The 20,520-nt window shown below is 43.6% G+C and overlaps 1 protein-coding gene across 1 annotated transcript in view; it reads left to right on the top strand.

The window, feature by feature from the left end:
- UHRF2 (ubiquitin like with PHD and ring finger domains 2) overlaps positions 1-20,520 on the top strand; it is a 173,129-nt gene that overhangs the window by 12,982 nt on the left and 139,627 nt on the right. The window lies entirely within an intron of this gene.

Genomic DNA, 20,520 nt, shown 5'->3' on the forward strand with positions numbered 1-20,520 from the left:
AGACACTATAAATCAAACCCCTCCCCTCCCGAGCACTATCCTGTCGACTCCTGTACAGTACTCCACCGCTGTGAGTTACTTTTTGCTGAGCATGTGTAATTGAATTCTTGTAAGTTAAATGCGCATATGATGCGACTCTACTGTAAAATATTCTCATTCTTAAAAATAAAGGAAACAAATGTTTACATGTAAAAAAACACATACTAGAGCCCAGATTTAACTAACGAGGTGCCATCTCATCTAATAAGGCACTACTTACCCAAAATCCTTCGCTGCATTTTTTTCAACTAGGATGACTGGCAGACCCTCCTTTTGTAAGATGAAGCCTGCTTGAAGAATGCTAGGGTGTCACTGCACCCCTAAATATATTAGATCAATCTTTTTTTTTTTAACCTGTAAATGGCATTTCCCCCTCTCCTCCCACTGTTCACCTCTTTCTGTTAATTTTGTATCCTGAAGTCCCTGCAATCTCTTCATTAACATTTGACTCCGTATGTAAATAGATTATTATAAGACATATAATACACAATAGTCAGTCAGGGAGATAAGTCTCCTATCTCTTGTCTGGAGGAACCTGTTTTAAGGCATGTCATTTCTGGGTGACTTCAATTTAACTTCAAGTCTGTAAGTATATAATTTCTAGTCTAGATATACATATTTTTACAAAGATTTTGACCATTGTAACACAGGTACATGTAATTTCATTAGATAGCAGTTCATGAAAGGTTTCAGAGTAGCAGCTGTGTTAGTCTGTATTTGCAAAAAGAAAAGGAGTACTTGTGGCACCTTAGTCTAACAAATTTTATTTGAGCATAAGCTTTCCTGAGCTACAGCTCACTTCATTGGATGCATTCATCAAAGAATGTCATGTGAGATATGTATATACCAGACCCAGGGGATCCCTGTAATCCTTATGCCCCTACCATGCCCTCTGCCTGTTGGCATCAAGATGTCCTTGGGTCACAAAGGCTGTTCTGGTTATTCAGAATATGAACTGTTCTCTGTGAAAGTGTTTCCTGATGAGTGTTAACTCCTTTCTTGATATCAGTTTCTCTTGTTTATGATCACTGCTTCTGTTTGTCCAGAAATATCTCTTGATAAACACCATAAAACAATTTCAGGGTTTTTATACGTTAGTAACATGACTGGCTGAATTAACCCTCAAAGTCCTTAAAGGGGAAACTTCCTGGGTTCCCTTTACAGATCTTCCTCCAGACTATTCAAATGGAGGCAGGGACCTCCCGCGCAATGAGTCTTTGATCCTTCAACAGCTGCAACTTCCTTGGGATCTGCAGGAGTCTAGGTTCATCTGAAAAACCCTGTGCTTCCATGCCATATGGGGTGTTGGCTTTTTCCTTTCCCTGGTTTCCTGGTAACATGGTTCCAGTGAAGCTGTGCTACAAAACTCTTCAAGGAGGATCCTGGGGACAGTCTTTAGACCAAAGCTATTCCTTCTCTTTCCTTCCAAGGAGTCCTAGTTTGAGTGTGTAAAATCTGGATAGAATAAGAAATCTGTTTTTGACCTACTGTTAGAAAAAGTTACTGAATAAACAAGCAATTCTGTTCCCTTCTGTACAATCACTCTAGTATCGGAGCACCTGAAGCTAGTGGTAGTGAGCGTCTCTAGAGTTCTTGAAAGGACATTTAAAAAGCGATCAGATTTTGAGATTCAGACTTTGTACAGATTTCCAAGCATGTTATATTGTAGTCAGGGTGGAGCAATTTAAATCCAGGTGATTCAGGTAATTTTAAAAGTTCCATCGTAGCTTGAAATTATGTTGCTATTACAATTTTAGACTAGTTCCCCATATAATTTTAGATACCCACTGGTAACATGGAAAAGAATATCTCTGAATTTTCCAAAACTGTCATGAGCTGAACAACATCTAATTACTTCTGGGAGAAACCCACTTCCATATATCCAAAATCAAGTGTTCATTCTTGTGTGAAGTGGCATGTGATAAACCTGCACATGCTAGAAAATGACCTGTCATATACTAACATCTAATTGTAGTTGAGTTCTCAGGCTTGAACATTTCAATAGCTTCAGCTGTTGAACATGAATTCCTTCTCTAGAATCAAGTTCTGTTTCTACTAGGTCCTATATTTGAAGGAACTCCTCAGCAAACCTTTTAGAATATTGTTAGCTTCTAGCAAATGATCAGTATCCTCTTTTTTTTTTTTTAATTTAACTATTTGTTTCTCTCTAAGTACCTCATCATATCAATCACCCGTGAATTAAACAGTGTTTCAATCTTAACCTACGACCAAGAAGCAGGCTTGCGGTTTAACTAACGAGCATGTGTCTGTGCCTCTCCTGTGGTCATTTTTATTCTAGCATGGAGTTACAAGTTCTTGGTTAATCCTGAAACAAATTTTTAGGTAATCTTCAAAAGCATTCTACTTTCTTACTTGAGACATGAAAAATATACAGCTGTATTTGGCAGCTGCAAAGTGGCTGTTGCAAAAGAAGTTTAATCCATGTAGGCTCTGATCCCACAAATGGGTTCATGGAGGTCTCATTGGTATCAATGGGACTCTGTGCCATCTCGGGCTCACCCACATACGTTACATCACCGGACCAAGGGCAGGGAATAGATAATGTGATTTGTTTCCCTTAAAAGTCTTTAGGCAGTAACTTCTGGAATATATACAGAAAGCCATGCATACTGTGACAAAATTCCTCCTCTGCCTTGGTGGGTCCTGCACTTATTGGCTGATTTTTCTCCCTCAGAGGTTCATGGCAGCCCTCAGTATGGCCACTTTCATGGCTCACATCTGCCATTCACTCAGTTAGTCTCATCACTGGCCAGTGTGGGGGGGAAAAGGAAGAACAATCATCCCTGCATTCTCTGCTGATCAGGGAACAGGCCAGAGACCTTCCCATCTGGTGGAACCCACAGTCCAGTTCAACTCCTCCAGTATCAAGTAGGGAGTTTGGGGGGGTAGGGGGGGAATAGAGGGATGGGGGGAACCCAGGCCCGCCCTCTACTCTGGGTTCCAGCCCAGGGCCCTGTGGATTGCAGCTGTCTACAGTGGCTCCTGTAACAGCTGCGTGACAGCTACAACTCCCTGGGCTACTTCCCCATGGCCTCCTCCCAACACCTTCTTTATTCTCACCACAGGACCTTCCTCCTGATGTCTGATAATGCTTGTACTTCTCAGTCTTCCAGTAGTACGCCTTCTCACTCTCAGCTTCTTGCGCCTAGCTCCTCGCATGCACCACAAACTGAAGTGAGCGCCTTTTAAAACCCAGGTGCCCTGATTAACCTTCCTGAATTGATTCTAGCCGCTTCTGCTTGGCTGCAGGTGTTCTAATCAGCCTGTCTGCCTTAGTTGTTTCCAGAAAGTTCCTGATTGTTCTGGAACTATCCCTGTTACCTTACCCAGGGAAAAGGGATCTACCTAACCTGGGGCTAATATTATCTGCCTTCTATTACTCTCCTGTAGCACCCACCCACTTTCTGGATCCCAATAGGATTACTCTCCTGGAGCCATCTGGCCTGACCCTGTCACAATACCTACACTAATTTTCTTTCAAAACTTTCTCAGCTATATTAGCTGTATTCCATCACAAAACTAGTCCCACATGTATCTTATTTTTTATTAGCGATTGCAGTTGATATCGCTAGTCACTTATATTAATGTATTACAGATAAACAGCTCCCTTCTTGGGAGTTGTTGTAGTACATACAGTTAGACTTGTGAATGCTGTGCTACCTGTCTATACTCATATGCACGTACTTCTGAAGATGGTTAAGGTCTGTCTATATGACGGATATTTATACCGATGTAATGACACTGGTTGTATATTGGTTCAGCACTGAAGGTTTTCACTAGCATAGATATCCATTAAGCAATACTATTATAAATATTTCAAGTGTAGTCCGGTTCAGTCTCCTCCTTTTTAAAATACTTAAAGATGCCTAGCCACAGTAACTCGGTTGGAGAACTGGCTAAATCATTTCATGTTTCTTGACCCAATACACTGAACATTCATGGGAAGTTGGTGGTAACACAAAGCAGATAACCTGGATATATTTTAAGTTCCTGATTGAGTTTTGGTGTTCTCAAAGAATGTTAATGATAGGATAGGCCCATAGAACTTATGTGGTTTAGATGGATATATTAAATGATGCTCCTTAATAGGAAACCATGTAAATAGAAAGTCTATAGATAATTAGGAAGGCAGATCGCTAATGTGAATGTCTCTTGCTTTTTAAGAGACAAAATGAGAAGGGAAGAACTAACATCTAAACAAAAATCTGAAAGAAAGCTTTAATGAAATCAGTGCTAAATGACTTTATGCACCTTAACTTCGGTACAATTTATAAAATCTCTGCAGATATATTAACTTTCACAAAATGCAGCTTGACTGTGCTAACTAGTTGCCTGACAACTCTGAAGAGCTCTGAATAAGCTCGAAAACTTCTCTCACCAGCAGAAGTTGATTCAATAAAAGATACTACCTCACCCACCTTGTCTGTCAGTCTGAGGCAGTAGTGGCAGTCATATGTAAAAAGAATTCTAACAGAGTACTACCGATCCCTAAGTCCTACCCCATGCTGCACAAATTTCTTAAAATTGGGCAGTTGGCTTTCATGGACCACCTTCCCTCCAGCCAGGCATCTCAGGGCTGACATTCTTATGAGTCATAAAAATCAGTATGGACAAGGATTTTCTTTAAATTTAATATAGTTTTAGCATCTGGAAACTCAACCACCATGGAACCAGGTGCTCTCCAGATCACCAGCGAGTGTTTTACAGACAACAGCTCAGGATCCTCAGTCCTTTGTAAACCAAATCTAATGTGCTTTTTGGGACTTTTCACTTGAATGGTTAAGAGCTTCTGGCTCTCTCCAGGATACTTGCCTCTGTCTCATGCTGTTGTATGCTCTGACTTCAGCTCCTAACTGTCTACATAGGGCATCTCAAGATTTGTATCATTTTAGTTCAAATCATAGCAATTTGTGGGCTGCGGTAAGAGCATTGTGGAACTGAATGAGACCGTTTGAGTGAGTCCAGAAGGCATCTGCCACACACTGCCTGTCTTGCGGAATGCAGTTTGGTTTTTGGCGCTCCCCTCCCACGAGAGAAGGTATTGAAGGAAACTAAATGTTTCCTAGTACCAGGCGCACAGTATCAGGTGGCTGCCACTAAGCTGGTGGTGTTCAATACCTAACCTGTAGGCTGGATCTGACCTACTTAATGTGTTATGAGCCATGTGATAGATTCAGCAGAATCTGGGCTTTTGGAAGAAGGTGGTTGACTTGGCATACCAATGGACCAGAATTCTACAGCTGCTATTTTCACTAGAATTGAAGCACCAGAAGTCTTTCCCTTTTCTTTCAGCTAAAAGATGGTTGGAACTACACTGCTGCACAGTAACCAGAAGGGTGAGGTAGCTTGATTGAGGTGCAAGATAGTTTTGGAGGGGGAAAAAAATTACAGTACTAGAACCCTGCAGATACAGAAGAAACACTTTATAACTTCAGAAATGTTGTACTAAAATTTCATTTGTTTTTAAATTTTCCATGACTTGTTTTAATGTCTAGTACTTGCAGCATAAAATTCTCACTACTATATAATTTTTAGAGGACAGACCAACACTGGAACTGCTTGGAACTGAATAATGTGGTATAGTTGTAGCCTGGGAGCTTAAATTCATTACTCTGCAAGACACTACAAATCATGGACTGGACACGGACAGTGGATTTATGGCTTATTACAACAATCTGTAACCCACTAGCCCCTACTTTTTGCCCTAGGACTGCAGACTTTTTGCCCTTTTAACTGCCCACTGGATGGTGCCTTTGCAATATATGTTAACTATTTATGCTAAACAATCTGTTTCATCTTGCATTTTGCTGTGTATTTGGGAGTACCTTTCCCAGATCTGAAGAAGAGCTCTCTGTGGCTTGAAAGTTTGTCTCTCACCAACAGAAGTTTGTCCAAAGACGATATCTCCCCCACTTTGTCTCTCAAAACTGAATAAAGAATTTCAGAAATATTAAGTAAAATCCTTCTAAGGGGACACAACTTCAGCTGAATCATGAACAGCACTTTTAGAGTGCTTTTAATTAAGCAATCCCTGTTTAAAAAAACTTGGAATAAGTGAAACCAGTGTGGTGCTGCTATTCTTTTTTTTTTCTTATAAAACTTAAGATTACTACTTGAACTGAAACTGAATTAAACACCTTGAATTTTCCTTTAGACATCTGAGGAAAATTGCTTTTAATAGGATTACATGGAAGTAACATTACTGAAACTTATGAAGTGGCTTACTTTCAGTTAAAGGGTTATCTTTTCAAAGCTGTATTGAACACGCTTACTACAAGGAAAGTTGATACAGTTTGTGGCTGTAAAAGCAGTCACTTGGAATGAGAAGCAGTGCCTTGCTTTTTGCTGAATTCTAGTTGAACTGAATTTTGGTAATGTAACTAGCTCAGTGAACACTCAGATGGGTTTATTTTCCTGAGCCAGAGTAACAAGCTATTTTGAATCCTAGCTAGTTTTACTGTTTAGGTAGATTAAAGTAAAAGTAATATTAGCTGAAGATATAGTAACTCTGACAGATCTCAAGGGGTTTAAATAATTTTCCAATATGCAACATCTATTACAGGATTAAGAATCAGTGTGGATCTTTGTTTACTCAGTACAGTCTGCTAAGAAATCACTTGTTGAGGCGCTTTGGGTAGAGGAGGAATACAGCAGGATGCCTTTTAAATTACCAATTTTAATCATGCCTTAAATTGGCAAGCGGGAAACCATAATGTAGATAATTCACTTCTAATTTTGTTTTTGTGCTCCAGTTCTTTTCCTAATGAGTTGATTTGTCATTTGGTTATTAAAACACTAGAACATACTGATTTACAACTAAATATAACCTTTACATTAAATTTGGTACTACTTTTTGCTAACCAGGGGACACATTAGCTATACCTTTGTTCAAGCAATTAAAGCTTTAAAATATATTTAGTCAGATTTAATTTTTAGTTGTTTAGAAAATGGTTAACTTTTCTCATGACTTGTATCATTTAGGTAGAAATTTTTAAATGCACAAGAATGGCTTTTTATTAAATAAAACTACCTTAAATGTGCTGGACACAAAAATAAAGTTGTTGAAACGTGTCGCATTTAAAACTAAACAACAAAACATTATCTGTAGTCTCTCTTTTTTGATTGCAATGTCTTTCAAGACATTTTACTAGTAGATACCATCCACTCACACCTTGTTTTCCCCTTCCAATCCATGAATTGGAATACAAATAAGTTTTGTTTTTTTTTCCAACTCCCAGTTGGTTTCTCACCTTTGTATGAGCTTGTTATTGAATTGAACTAGTTGAATAAATAGAAAGGAAACATGTTCTGCACCAGCAGGAGAGATTACTGTTGTCAAAAACTGGTTTAAAACTGCAACAAACACTGTTTCCCAGGTATTTAACTACAGTCTTCCACCAATTCCATGGTTTGACTTTAATTAAAACTTTGACAGTAAATTGATTAAATAAAAACAGTGAATTGAAATGACTAATACATTATAGTAGGGCTGTCAAGGGATTTTAAAAAAAAACTGTAATTGCATGATTAAATCACGCTGTTAAACAATAGAATACCATATATTTAAATATGTTTGGCTATTTTCTACACTTTCAAATATATTTCAATTACAACACAATAGGAATAGTACAATGCTTGCTATATTTTTGATTACAAATATTTGCAGTGTAAAAAAAGGAGAAATTGTATTTTTAAATTCAGCTAATACAAATACTGTAGTGCAATCTTTATCATGAAAGTTGAACTTACAAATGTAGAATTATATACAAAAAATAACTTATTTTTGAATGCAATGTAAAACTTTTTAGAGCGTGCAAGCCCACTCAGTCCTATTACTTGTTCAGCCAATCGCTCAGACAAATAAGTTTTGTTTACATTTGCAGGAGATAATGCTGCCTGCTTCTTGTTCAGTGTCACCTGAAAGTGAGAACAGGCATTCATATGGCAGTGTTGTAGTCGGTGTTGCAAGATATTTACATACTAGATGTGCTAAAGGTTCATGTATCGCTTCAGCCACCATACCAGAGGCCATGCGTCCATGCTGATTACCGGTTCTGCTCGAGAACCATCCAAAGCAGTGCGGAACGATGCATATTCATTTTAATCCTGAGTCAGATGCCGCTAGGAGAGGGTTAATTTTTTTCTTTTTTGGTGGTTCGGGTTCTGTAGTTTCTGCATCAAAGTGTTGCTCTTTTAAGACTTCTGAAAGCATGCCCTACAACTTGTCCCTCTCAGATTTTTGGAAGGCTCTTCAGATTCTTAAACCTTGGGTTGAGTGCTGTAGCTATCTTTAGAAACTCACATTGGTACCTTTGCTTTTTGTCAGATCTGCGGTGAAAGTCTTCTTAAAACAGACTGCTATAACATGAAATATATGCAGAATGCAGGTAAAACAGAGTCAAAGACATACAAATTCTCCCCCAAGGAGTTCAGTTACAAATTTAATTTAATGCATTATTTCTTCTTCGAGTGCTTGCTCCTATCCATTCCAGTTAGGTGTGTGCGTGCGTACGTGCGCCGTGTGTACGGCTGTTGGAAACTCTTCCCTAGCAGCTACCCATCAGGCCGGCTGTGGAGCCCTTTGGAGTGGGGCCGGTATGGTGCTCTATATACGACCCCACCGTTCATTTCCTTCTTACTACCAGTGACGGTTGTTGGAACAGTGGTCTCTTGCTTACAAGTGTCCCACTAATCCCTGGCTCTTCTGCTAATCTCTGTATATAGTTACCCATTGTTAGTTAATAGTTCTTACTTAGTTGTTAGTTGTAGTCTTTAGTGCTTGCGGGGGCTTCCCTTCCAACAGGTGCCCCTTGGGGCATGCCGTCCCAGGGCTTCAAACCCTGTAGTTCCTGCACTAAGCCTATGCCCACGGGCGACCCCCCCCCCCCCCCCAAACTCTCCGGTGTCTGTCAGAAGCCCATCATTGGACAAATGCAAGGTTTTCAAGCCTTGCACCAGGAAAGAGAGGGACATTTGCACAAAGCAACTCCTTTTGGAGTCAGCTCTCTGTCCGCAGCAGAACCCGGCCCTGAGCACCTCGGTGCGGAGCACTCCTCCTGCGGTGCTGTCTGCAGTGCCGAGAAAGGACTTGGCACACCAACCCAGGAGCCACCAGTCCCCCAGGCCACAGAAGCCTTCTCCCCGGCACCGCTCTCAGTCACTGGCTGCCCGTAAGAAACAGGCCAAGGCGAAGTCCCGTCTGTGTCCGTCTCTCTCTTTCCACCCCCCCCCCCCCCGCAGCGGCCTGCCACAGAAACTACACCCCCGGAAGGGTACGGTGTAGGGAATGAGGCTCGGGCCGGGCATAATTGTTCCAGGCTCCTGTCTCCAAGAAGCCCTGCTCTCCTGGACTCACTGTGGCTGCATGTGGGGAAAGTTATGATGTCTTCCATTCTGGACACCTTTGAAGCCGCTAGGGTGCAGTCATCTCCATAAGCCCCCAAGTCTCCAACTACGTGGTCTCCACTCTCTCGAGGCACAGCACTGTCCAGAGGCAAGCCTGTCATGTTCGTCCCATTTGCCCCCTGCTCTGTGCCCTGCACCGGTCTGACTTGCGGCACCAATCTGACTCACGGCACTGGTATCGGAGCCACTCCCGCTCGAGGTGATCGTCGGCGGATTGGTTGTGGTCCTGCTAGAGGTCCAGGTCCCGCTCTGTGACCTCGCAGCTCCGCTGTCAGCACCCGCCTCAGCCTGCACCTTCCAGTGTTGTTCCCTGCTCCCGGCACTGCTCTACGTCGCAGCACCACTCCACATCCCGCTGTTGCTCCCTGCAGCGGCACCACCCTGCACTGTGCCACCACTCAACATCGAGACCCCCGCTACCCCTCACAGCATCCCATCCAGTCCATTGGAGGAGGATGCCTTTCTGGTGCAGTCTCACACTGCTTCTCCTTGGTCGTCCTGCTCGAGATCCCCCTCCCTCCAATCAGGCAGGGCATCAGGGGCGTGTGAGGCACCCAGATCAGGGCCAGGGAGCCTAAGGCAGGACTCTCTCTAGCACCCCAGTGGCAATTCTGGATGCCTTGGGCATACCATCAGGCCCAGGGTGCCCCTCCTGGCGTCCCTTCACCTTCACATTTGGGATCTCGCCTCCCAGAGGCGACCTTCAGCCACTCACCCCAGAACCCTCCACAAAACCCAGCCCCAGCCCCACAGCCGCCTGTGGAGGCTACCCCCAGTGGCCGTAAGGACCTGGTCCCTGAGGATCCAGAGGCTGCCACGGAACCGGTCTTGCTGGTGGCTTCCTTTTTGCCATCCCCTGATGAGGCGGTGGCAGGCACTTCCATGGATGGACCACCACCCATGGACTACGGGGCCCTGCAGGAACTCCTCCGACGGGTGGCCCTCAATATAAACCTCCAGATGAAGGAAGTGGTCAAAGAGGAGGACCCTATGGTGGACATCCTGGCACCAGAGGGGCACCCCTGGGGTGGCCTTACCCCTTATAAAGACTATTCAGTCCAACTCCAAAACTATTTGGCAAACCCCTGCCTCCATTCCCCCTATGGCCAAGGGGGCTGAGCATAAATACTTTGTTTCCACTATGGGATATGAGTGTCTCTTCATCCACCCTCCCCCATGCTCTCTTGTGGTAGAGGTGGTGAATGAAAGAGAGACAAGGTCAGCAGGCCCCCATGCCCAAATCAAGAGATGCTAAACTGCTTGATTTGTTTGGAAGAGAAATTTACTCCATAGGGCACGCCTCTCTCTCTCTCAAGATTACTAATCAACTTCCAATCCTGAGTAGATAAAACTATAACTTGTGGTCCTTGATCTTTAAATTTTAAGAGCTTCTCCCCTTTGAGTCACGAGCAGAGTTGGGTGGCCATTGCTGAAGAGGGATAAGCTGTTGTCCGGACTTCCCTCCAAGGCTCCCTGGATGCCATGTACTCTGGCATCCAGGATTGCAGTGAGGCACAATGCTTGGCTCCAATCCTCTGGTCTTCCCCTGGAAGTTCAGCAGACCATACAGGACCTTCCCTTTGATGGCCAGGGCCAATTTGCTGTACAAACAAATTCCAGACTGCATAGCCTAAAGGACTTCCGGAACACACAGTCCCTCGGCATACACATTCCGGCGACCCAAAGGAAGCCCTTTAAACCACAGACCACCCAGCAGCGGTCTTTTTTTCCCCCCTAGGCCTAGGCAGGACTTCTCCCATAAGAGAAGCAGATACAATTGACGCAAGCTGTCGTGTCTTCCCTCTGGGCAGGGCCAGGGGCAATCCAAACCCTTCCCTAGACCCAGGATATGAAGGACGCTTATTTTCACATATCTATCACCCTGGCTCACAGACAGTTCCTCAGTTTGTGGTGAACAAGGTGCATTATCAGTTCACAGCCCTCCCATTCGGGCTGTGCACAGCACCTCGCATCTTCACCAAATGCATGGCGGTTGTAGCAGTTTTTCTCTGCCACCAACACGTGCATGTCTACCCATACCTGGACGACTGGCTCCTTCGAGGCCACTCCTGTCAGCAGGTAGAGTCACAGGTGCAAATAGATGTGTTCAAATGATTAGGTATCCTTCTCCATGTCAACAAATCCATGCTGACCCCCAGCTCAAAGGATAGAGTTCATCAGAGCAGTTCTGGATGCAACTCAAGCAAGAGCGGTTCTGCCAGAGACTAGTCAACTGGCCTTCTCACAGATAATCTGCACCCTTTGCAGCTTCCCCACCACCACGGCAAGGCAGTGTCTCAGGCTGCTTAGCCATATGGCATCCTGCACTTACATGGTTTAACACACCAGGTTACAACTCAGGCCCTTGCAAGCGTGGCTTGCATCTGTGTATGGCCCAGGCCGTGACAGCCTAGACATGGTGCTGACCATCCCTCAGCACACCTTCGATTTCCTACAGTGGTGGCTGGATCCCCGCACTGTGGGCACCAGTTCCATTTCACCCACCCCAACCCACTTGACTTTGGTCACAGACATGTCCACACTGGGCTGGGGAGCGCATCTTGGAAACCTGACAACTCAGGGCTTATGGCAGGTAGAGGAACTGGTATCAACATCAAAGAACTCAGGGCAAGCCGCCTCACCTGCCAAGCCTTTCTGTCTCACTTGCAGGGCCACTGCGTAGCGGTATTGATGGACCATCCCACTGCCATGTTTTTATGTAAACAGGCAAGGCGGAGCCTGATCTGTCAGGAAGCCCTCCTACTGTGGGAATTTTGTCTAGCCCACTCCATCCTTCTCCAGGCCTCATACCTGTCGGGCGTTCAGAACGTGCTGGCGGACAGCCTGAGCAGACGTTTCCTCACGCACGAGTGGTCGATTCACCCTGATATCATCCATTCCATCTTTTGCAGTTGGGGGTTTCCCTGAATCGACCTGTTTGCCACACAGGCCAACAGGAAGTGCCCAACCTTTTGCTCCTTCAGGAGCCACAGTCCAGGCTTGATCACATATGCATTCATGATTCCATGGGCCGATCAGCTGCTATATGCCTTCCTGCTTATCTGCAAGGTGCTTCTCAAAGTCCACAGGGACAAGGTGGATGTCATTCTGGTGCCCCAGCTTGGCCTCACCTGTGCTGGTACCCCCCCTCATGGATTTGTCGATCCAGTCACCGATATGGCTACCTCTCGCTCCCGACCTCATTACACAGAACCATGGTCGTCTCCTTCACCCAGACCTTCAGTCTCTTCATCCCATGGTTGAACCAGGAAGGTCTCACCTGTTTGGATCCGGTGAGACAGGTGCTTCTGGAGAGCTGCAAGCCATCTACTAGAGTCACATACAGGGTGAAATGGAAGTAGTTCTCTAGCTGGTGCATCCAAAGGCAGGTGCTCCCGTTCCAGGCTCCCATCCCTTGTATCCTGGACTATCTTCTGTACCTGAAAGACGAGCGTCTGGCATTTGATGTTCTCAAGGTCCACCTCACGGCCATCTCGGCTTTTCACCCAGGCAATTCCGGGCGTTTTGGTGTTCATGCACCCCATCATGGGATGTTTCCTGTAAGGAAAAGATACATTTCTCTTCTCTCCTCCTCCCTAACCCTCCCATGAAGCCCCATCCCGGCCTGGGACCTTAACCTGGTCCTCTCCTGCCTCCTGGGCCTTCCCTTCAAGCTGTTAGCCACCAGAAAGGCAACCTTCCAAGAGAGGCAGAGGAATGAACAAGAAGCTATCACCTCAGCATGACGCATGTTTGAACTATTGTAGGAGCAGGATTTTATATTTGTACTATAAGAATTAATGTATGTCTTGATTTCATCCTGCTAGCCCTCCCCATTTGAATAGCAGAAAGGAATGACCCTCTGGTTCTATGAGATTGTTTTCCCATATGCATTACAATTAGGACCTGTTATAAAGTTTAGTTAATAAGAGACAGGATTTTTTATTGTCTTGTTAATTAGATTAAAGGAATGTCGAAGGCCTGAGCACAATGTAAACTGTTTCTGACCACAAGATTTAGTGAAATTTAATTTGTCTTCTCTGTGAGAGACACTGTGAATGGGGAATGCATGCATCAGGAAAAGATAAGGTGTGAAGGCCATTGTTCTAGCCAGATGGTCAAGGAAGGAGGAGTGAAGAGACTTCATGACACCAGAAAATCATCAATGCGTGTCCATAATGGAGGAAGGGCAGATTGATGACCCTGAGGAGAATGCTGGCATCCCTAAAGTTAAAGACAATTGATTAAATCGAAACCAGGACAGGATGACCCTCTCAAAGGTGTTTTGAAATGTTAACACCAATCAAAGAGTAACCGGTCAGAAACTGACTCAGCAAAATCCATAGACTTCAACAGAGGAGAAAAAAAACTATAAGAAGAGGGTGCTTGGCCATGAGACTTTGGGTTCGTCTTGCCACACTCCAGGAGTATCGGATCGTGACCAACAGAGCCCTGCTCCCCTCTGCGACCAATCTGGCTGGCCTCTAGATTGATCCAGACTCTGGACCGGTAACTGTAAACATCAACTGGCAGGACTCTGTGTGTGTGTGTGATTGAAAAGCATATGCTAACTGTTGTATTTACAATAAACGCGGCATTTTGCCTTATTCCTCTTATAAGATTCTATTGGTATTATTTTATTAGTGTAACGCTATGGGCCCTCACCTCCTGAGCCTCTGTACACTATCTTTCATAAAGACCAGGTACAGCTTAGAGTAGACCTCATCCAGCTTTCCTCCCCAAGGTGGTGTCCTGTTTCCACATTAGCCAGGACATCTTCCTGCCAGTCTTCTATCCAAAACCACACAACAGCTCTCACGAACAACAGCTACACTTGCTGGATGTCAGGAGAACACTCACCTTCTATATCAACTTCATGAGTCCGTTCCGCAAGACAACCCAGTTGTTCGTTGCTGTGGTGGAGCGGATGAAAGGTTTGCCAGTCTCTTCCCAGCGGATCTCCTCCCAGATTATGGCATGTATCCGTGCTTGTTATGACTTCGCAAAGGTTCCTCCTCCTGCCATCACACCTCATTCCACGAGGGTGCAGGCCTTATCAACAGCCTTCATGGCCCATGTACCTCTCCAGGAGATCTGCAGGGCTGCGACATGGTCTTCAGTGCATACTTTCACATTGCACTACGCCATTGTCCCACGATCTAGGGACGATGCTGCCTTCGGCAGAGTGGTACTTCGGTCAGCAATACGTTGACTCTGACCCCACCTCAGAGCTAAGGCTTGGAAGTTACCTAACTGTAATTGATATGAGCAAGCACACAAAGAAGAAAAAAAAGTTACTCGCCCTTTTTGTAACTGTTGTTCTTGGAGATGTGTTGCTCATATCTATTTCATTCCCCCCATCTTTCCCTCTGTTGGAGTAGCCGGCAAGAAGGAACTGAAGGGGGGTTGGGCCAGCAGGGTCGTATATAGAGCGCCATACCAGTGCCACTCCGGGGGGCTCCACAGATGGGCCAACAGGTAGCTGCTAGGGAAAAGTTTCTAATAGCCATGCACGCGGCATGTGCACACACCTAACTTTAATAGATATGAGCAACACATCTTGAAGAACAAGTTACAAAAAGGGTGAGTAACTTTTTTTTTTTTTTTCCTCCCCTAACAAGCATCATTAGCATGGAAGCATGTCCTCTGGAATGGTGGCCGAAGCATGAAGGGGCTTAAGAACGTTTAGGAGATCTGGCACGTAAATACCTTGCCATACCGGCTACAACAGTGCTATGTGAACGTCTGTTCTCGCTTTCAGGTGACGTAAATAAAAAGTGGGCAGCATTATCTCCAGTAAACGTAAACAAACTTGTTTTAGTGATTGGGTGAACAAGGACTGGGTGGACTTAATTTTTTTGCTCTAAAGGCTCTAAATTTTTTTGCGTTTTGTATTTTAGTGCAGTTATGTAACACAAAGAAATAGACATTGGTAAGTTGCACTTTCATGATAGAAATTGCACAACAGTACTTGTATGATGTGAATTGAAAAATATTGTATCATTTTTACAGTGCAAACATTTGTAATAAAAATATTAAGTGAGCAGTGTACGCTTTCTATTTTGTGTTGTAATAGAAATCAGTATTTTAACAGTAGGAACACATCCAAAAATATGTAATAAATTTCATTTGTTCTATTGTTTAACAGTGCGATTTAATCATGATTAATTTTTTGAGTTAATCACATGAGTTAACTGTGATTAATCGGCAGCCCTAGGTTATAGTAACATTAGGCTTTAATGTAGATTGTCAATTTGAGATTTAGTTCAGGTAGGTTTATTTAGCTAATTAAAATAGAGATTTAAAAAAGAATCGCTTTATTCACCCTGAACTACAAACAACCCCCTCCCCTTTCAAAAAAAACCCAACTATTTGGGAATATGAGGAAATTCAGGCTAAACATTAAGTAGTTTGCTTTTCCTGTTCTGCTCCTCTTTATAACCACTTAACTCCTGTTTCCACAGCTTTGTCCATGCTACTCTCCCTGGTGCTCTAATAGCAAGACTTACGGCTCATCTGAACTTGAGTTGAATAAAAATTAAACATACAAGAAATCCTTTGTGAGGAATAAGGATGAAGACATACAGTCGCCATTGTTATCACTCTTTTATATCTATTAGTACTAATGATCAGAAGTAGTTCATTACTTTTACCTAGTCTGTGTGGAGGGGGAGGAGAGTAGCAGGAATGCTGGCTCAAAAGGGCAGTGATGGCTTTTTTGGGTGCTAATGCCAGTCATGCTCCTGATCTGCTGCTCGTAGATTAGTTGACTTTTCTCTCTGGGAAACAGAGTGACTGTCCCTGGCAACAGTCTACAAAACTAGTCTAAACTGGATAGTTTGAGAACTTCTTGTGGCCCAGAAAAATAACTAGATAAAGGCTTCTTGTCTGCTACAAAAAACACTAGCTAACTGGCTCAAAATGCAAGTGTGCTAACTCTCTGATAAAACTTTCTACCTACTTTGCCATAGTGCTTTAGGACTTTTATCATCAGATTTTTTTGTGGGGGAGAAAAGGAGGTAAACAATTTTGGTTCACTAAAGTTGACACACATACATGGGAAAATGTTCAAATATAAAGGAAAGTTATCTTTACACATTTCCGGTCACTCTTTGACTATATTGATAACCCTTACGAGGGGAATATGGTTCCCCCTAAGGAAGGGCAATGAAGCTAAAAAAGTTTGATACATTTAACTCTATAGCCTGGGCAGGTGGAGACATGGCACCGAAGAATCATTTAACATTCTGTACCATGAAGCTGTTGTATAGCAATTCTGCAGTTTTGCAGGGTATAGCTTGCAGGCTGTTGCTCTAGTTGGCAAATATTGTTAACCTCATTTACTTCTAGTACTGGCTCACAGAAATTTAGAACTACTTTTAGCTAGTTACTCGAGCTATAAAATTATCCTTATCCAAGAGATGGTGTGGTCAGAAATAGTAGATATGGCAAGTGGAAGAAGTCTGCTTACCCCCCTGAGGAAACTGAATCCATTGCATCAGCAGGGTGCCTAGAAATACAGATGCCTTTCTGTCTTAACAGGTGCATTCAGTTTAACACGCTCTTATACTTGGCTCACCATTGGGGGCGGGGAGGGGAAGATTCTTCTAGAGAATTCATTACATCTTAACCATTTAGTTCAATATACATCTTCCTTGGGCATGGCTACCCTGGAAACTTCAAAGCACTTTTGCAGGAGTGCTCCCACGACAGTGCTTTGAAGTGTGAGTGTGGTAGTGCGTGAGCGCTGGGAGAGAGCACTCCTAGTGCTCCTGGTAATCCACTGCCACGAGGGAATTAGCTCTGAGCACTGGGAGCGCGGCTCCCACTGCTCAGAGCCTGTTTATAATAGCGCTTTAAAGCGCTCTGACTTGCTGCACTCAGGGGTGATTTTTCACACCCCTGAGCCAGCAAGTTAGAGCGCTATAAAATGTAAATGTAGCCAAGCCCTTTATCTTGGAAAGCACTTAGAAACAGAAACTTGCCAACTCAGTTATAGCAGCCACTGTAGCTATTCACTGAAACATTTGCAGTGAGTTTTGACCCACTGTCTCCATCTCCCCTTGCCTTTGTGTCTTTTGAAATGCTAATAAAGACTTCAGGAAAGGAAGAATCCTCTAACGGGTAAATCTAATGTGGAACCTCACCTGTAAGGAAGCCTTTACCTCAGGGGTTCTCAAACTGTGGGTAGGGACGTCTCAGGGGGTTGCGAGGTTATTACATGGTGGGTTGCAAGCTGCCAGCTTCCACCCCAAACCCCGCTTTGCCTCCAGCATTTATAAGGGTGGTAAATATTTTTAAAAATGTTTTTAATTTCTAAAGGGGGTTGCACTCAGAGGCTTGCTGTGTGAAAGGGGTCACCAGTACAAAAGTTTGAGAACCACTGCTTTACACCAAAGAACAGTTCAAGTTTCTACTGAAGTTCATCAATCACAGACATGTAGGGCTGGAAGGGACCTTGAGAGGTCATTGTGTCCAGCCCCCTATGCTGAGACAAGACCAAATATACTTAGACCATATATGACAGTTTGTCTAACCTGTTCTTAAAAACCTTCAATTAAGGGGATCCCACAGCCTCCCTTGGAAGCTTATTCCAATACTTAACTATCCTGCAAATCTTTTGGCTGCAAATTGTCTTTGTCCTGCCTTCAGTGGATGTGGAGAATGATGGATCACGATCCTCTTCATAATAGCCCTTAACGCATTTGAAGACTGTTATCAGATCTTCTGTCATCTTTTCTCAAGATTAAACATACTAAGTTTGTTCTGCTTTCCTCATAGTCAGGTTTTTCTAAACTTTTTATTTGTGGTTGCTCTCCTCTGGACTCTCCAATTTATCTACATTTTTCCTAAAGTGTGACACCCAGAACTGGGACCCAGTACTCCAGCTGAGGCCTCACTTCTGTTAACATACCACAGAATATTAGCCTTTTTTTGCACCTACATCACATCGTTGACTCACATTTAGTTTGTGATCCATTATAACTCCTACATCCTTTTTAGCAGGACTACCACCTAGTCAGTTATTCCTCTGTTTGTAATAGTGCATTTGATCCCCCCCCCCCCTCTTTAAGTGTAGAACGTTGCATTTGTCATTGTTAAATTTTATCTTGTTCACATCAGGCCAATTCTCCTCCAATTGATCAAGACTGTTCTGAATTGTAATCCTGTCCTCTAAAGTGCTTGGAGCTCCTCAGCTTGATGTCATCCACAAATGTTAGAAGTGTACTCTCCAGTCCATTATCCAAGTCCATTAATGAAAATACTAAATAATACTAGACCCAGGACAGACCCTTGCGGTACCCCACTAGATACACCCTCCCAATTTGAATGATAACGCTGAGCGTGGTCTTCTTCTCAACCAGTTGTACTAGTAATTTCATCTAGACCATGCTTCCCTAGTTTATGAGACTGTCATGTAGGACTATAGTAAGCCTTTTTTAATAAAGTCAAGAAATGGTGCGTCTACTGCTTCCCCATATCCTCTAGGCCAATAACGCTGTTAAAGAAGGAAATTAGATTGATTTGGCATGATTTGTTTGTGGTAAATCCATGCTGGCTATTCCTTAAAATGCTATTACCCTGTAGAAGCTTAAATTTATTGTTTAATATTTTGTTCCAGTATCTATCCAGGTTCAAAGTTAGGCTGAATGGTTTATAATTTCTAGGTTCTCTTTTTGTTCTCCTTTTTTTAAGACAGGTTCTCTGTTTGCACTTCTCCAGTCCTTTGGGACCTCACCCATCCTCCATGAATTCTCAAAGATAATTATGGTTCCAAGATTGCTTCAGTTAGTTCCTTAAGTACCATAAGGTGAATTTCTCAGACTCTGCAGATTTGAATACATTAACTTACTTAAATACTCCCCCTCCTCTGCCTTCTCACTTGAGTTTCTTCCCCTTTGTTGTTAATATTAATTGTGTTAAGCATCTAATCACAACTGACTTTTGTAGAGAAAAATGAAGCAAAATAGGCATTAAACACCTCTTTCCTTGATATCATTCATTACTGGCTCTCCTTCCCTGCTAAGTAGAGGACGTACACTTTCTTCATCTTTCTCTTAATGTATTTATAGATGCTCCTCTTAATTGCCTTTTATGTCCCTTAGTAGGTGTAACTAATTTTGTGTCTTAAGGCTTGTCTACACTACAAATTAGGTTGACTTAAGTTAGGTTGACTTGCAGCCCCTGCAGCAATTATATTGGCTGTTGGTGTCCATATTATCCTCTCCTGCCAGTGGTGTATGTCCTTGCTAGGAGCACTTCCTGCCACTGAAGTGAGGCACTGAGAGCTGCGGGGGCTCAAAGCCACTGTTGGAAGACAGTATACTGGGCTAGATGAACCATTGGTCTGATCCAGTATGGGCGTTCTTGTATTCTTATGGAAATCTTCTTCCCTCACTTTTCTTTGCATGGAAGGAAAGAATACTGATCCCACTCTTGTTTGGTCTTCCAGCATTTCGTATGCTCATACAAGATTACATTTCTGATATAGGATAAGTTTTTTATTTCTCTGGCTCCCTGGGAGTAGTCCAGTGAGGGCAGTGTCCTAAGCCCTGCCTGTCTTAAGACCCAGTGAGAAAGGCAGTTCCCCCTGCCCGCCAGGCCAGCCTCTGACCCCTGCGGGGGAGCTGCGTAGGGCCCCAGAATAACTAGGACGTCCCTGGCCTAGAGAGTCAGCATTGTGTATGTTTCAGCAATGTTTCAGCATTGTGTATGCCTATGGAACTTTAACTTGAAGACTTGGATGCCGAGTTTAGGTGCCTACAGGGCTGGGTGGGAGTTTCGTGGATTGCAGTAGAGCCTAAAACGGGGATTTAGGCATCTAAATCTAAGCTTTAGGCACTTAAATGCCTTTGTAGCTCAGGGGCCATAGTTCCTAACTGGCGAGTTAACAAGACTCGCTTGTGAAATAAACCCATATGCTTAACCACTTCTGGTCTTAAAAAAACCTGGAGTAGCAAGCTTTCTTTTCTAAGCCCAACTTGTGGGTGCTCTTGATACAGATGAGTTCTTTACTAGAACCCCGAAAGCCTAATATATGTCATTGCATTCTTT

The sequence above is a fragment of the Lepidochelys olivacea genome (assembly GCF_965140295.1).
Source record: "Lepidochelys olivacea isolate rLepOli2 genome assembly, chromosome: 5".
Lineage (NCBI taxonomy): Eukaryota > Metazoa > Chordata > Testudines > Cheloniidae > Lepidochelys > Lepidochelys olivacea.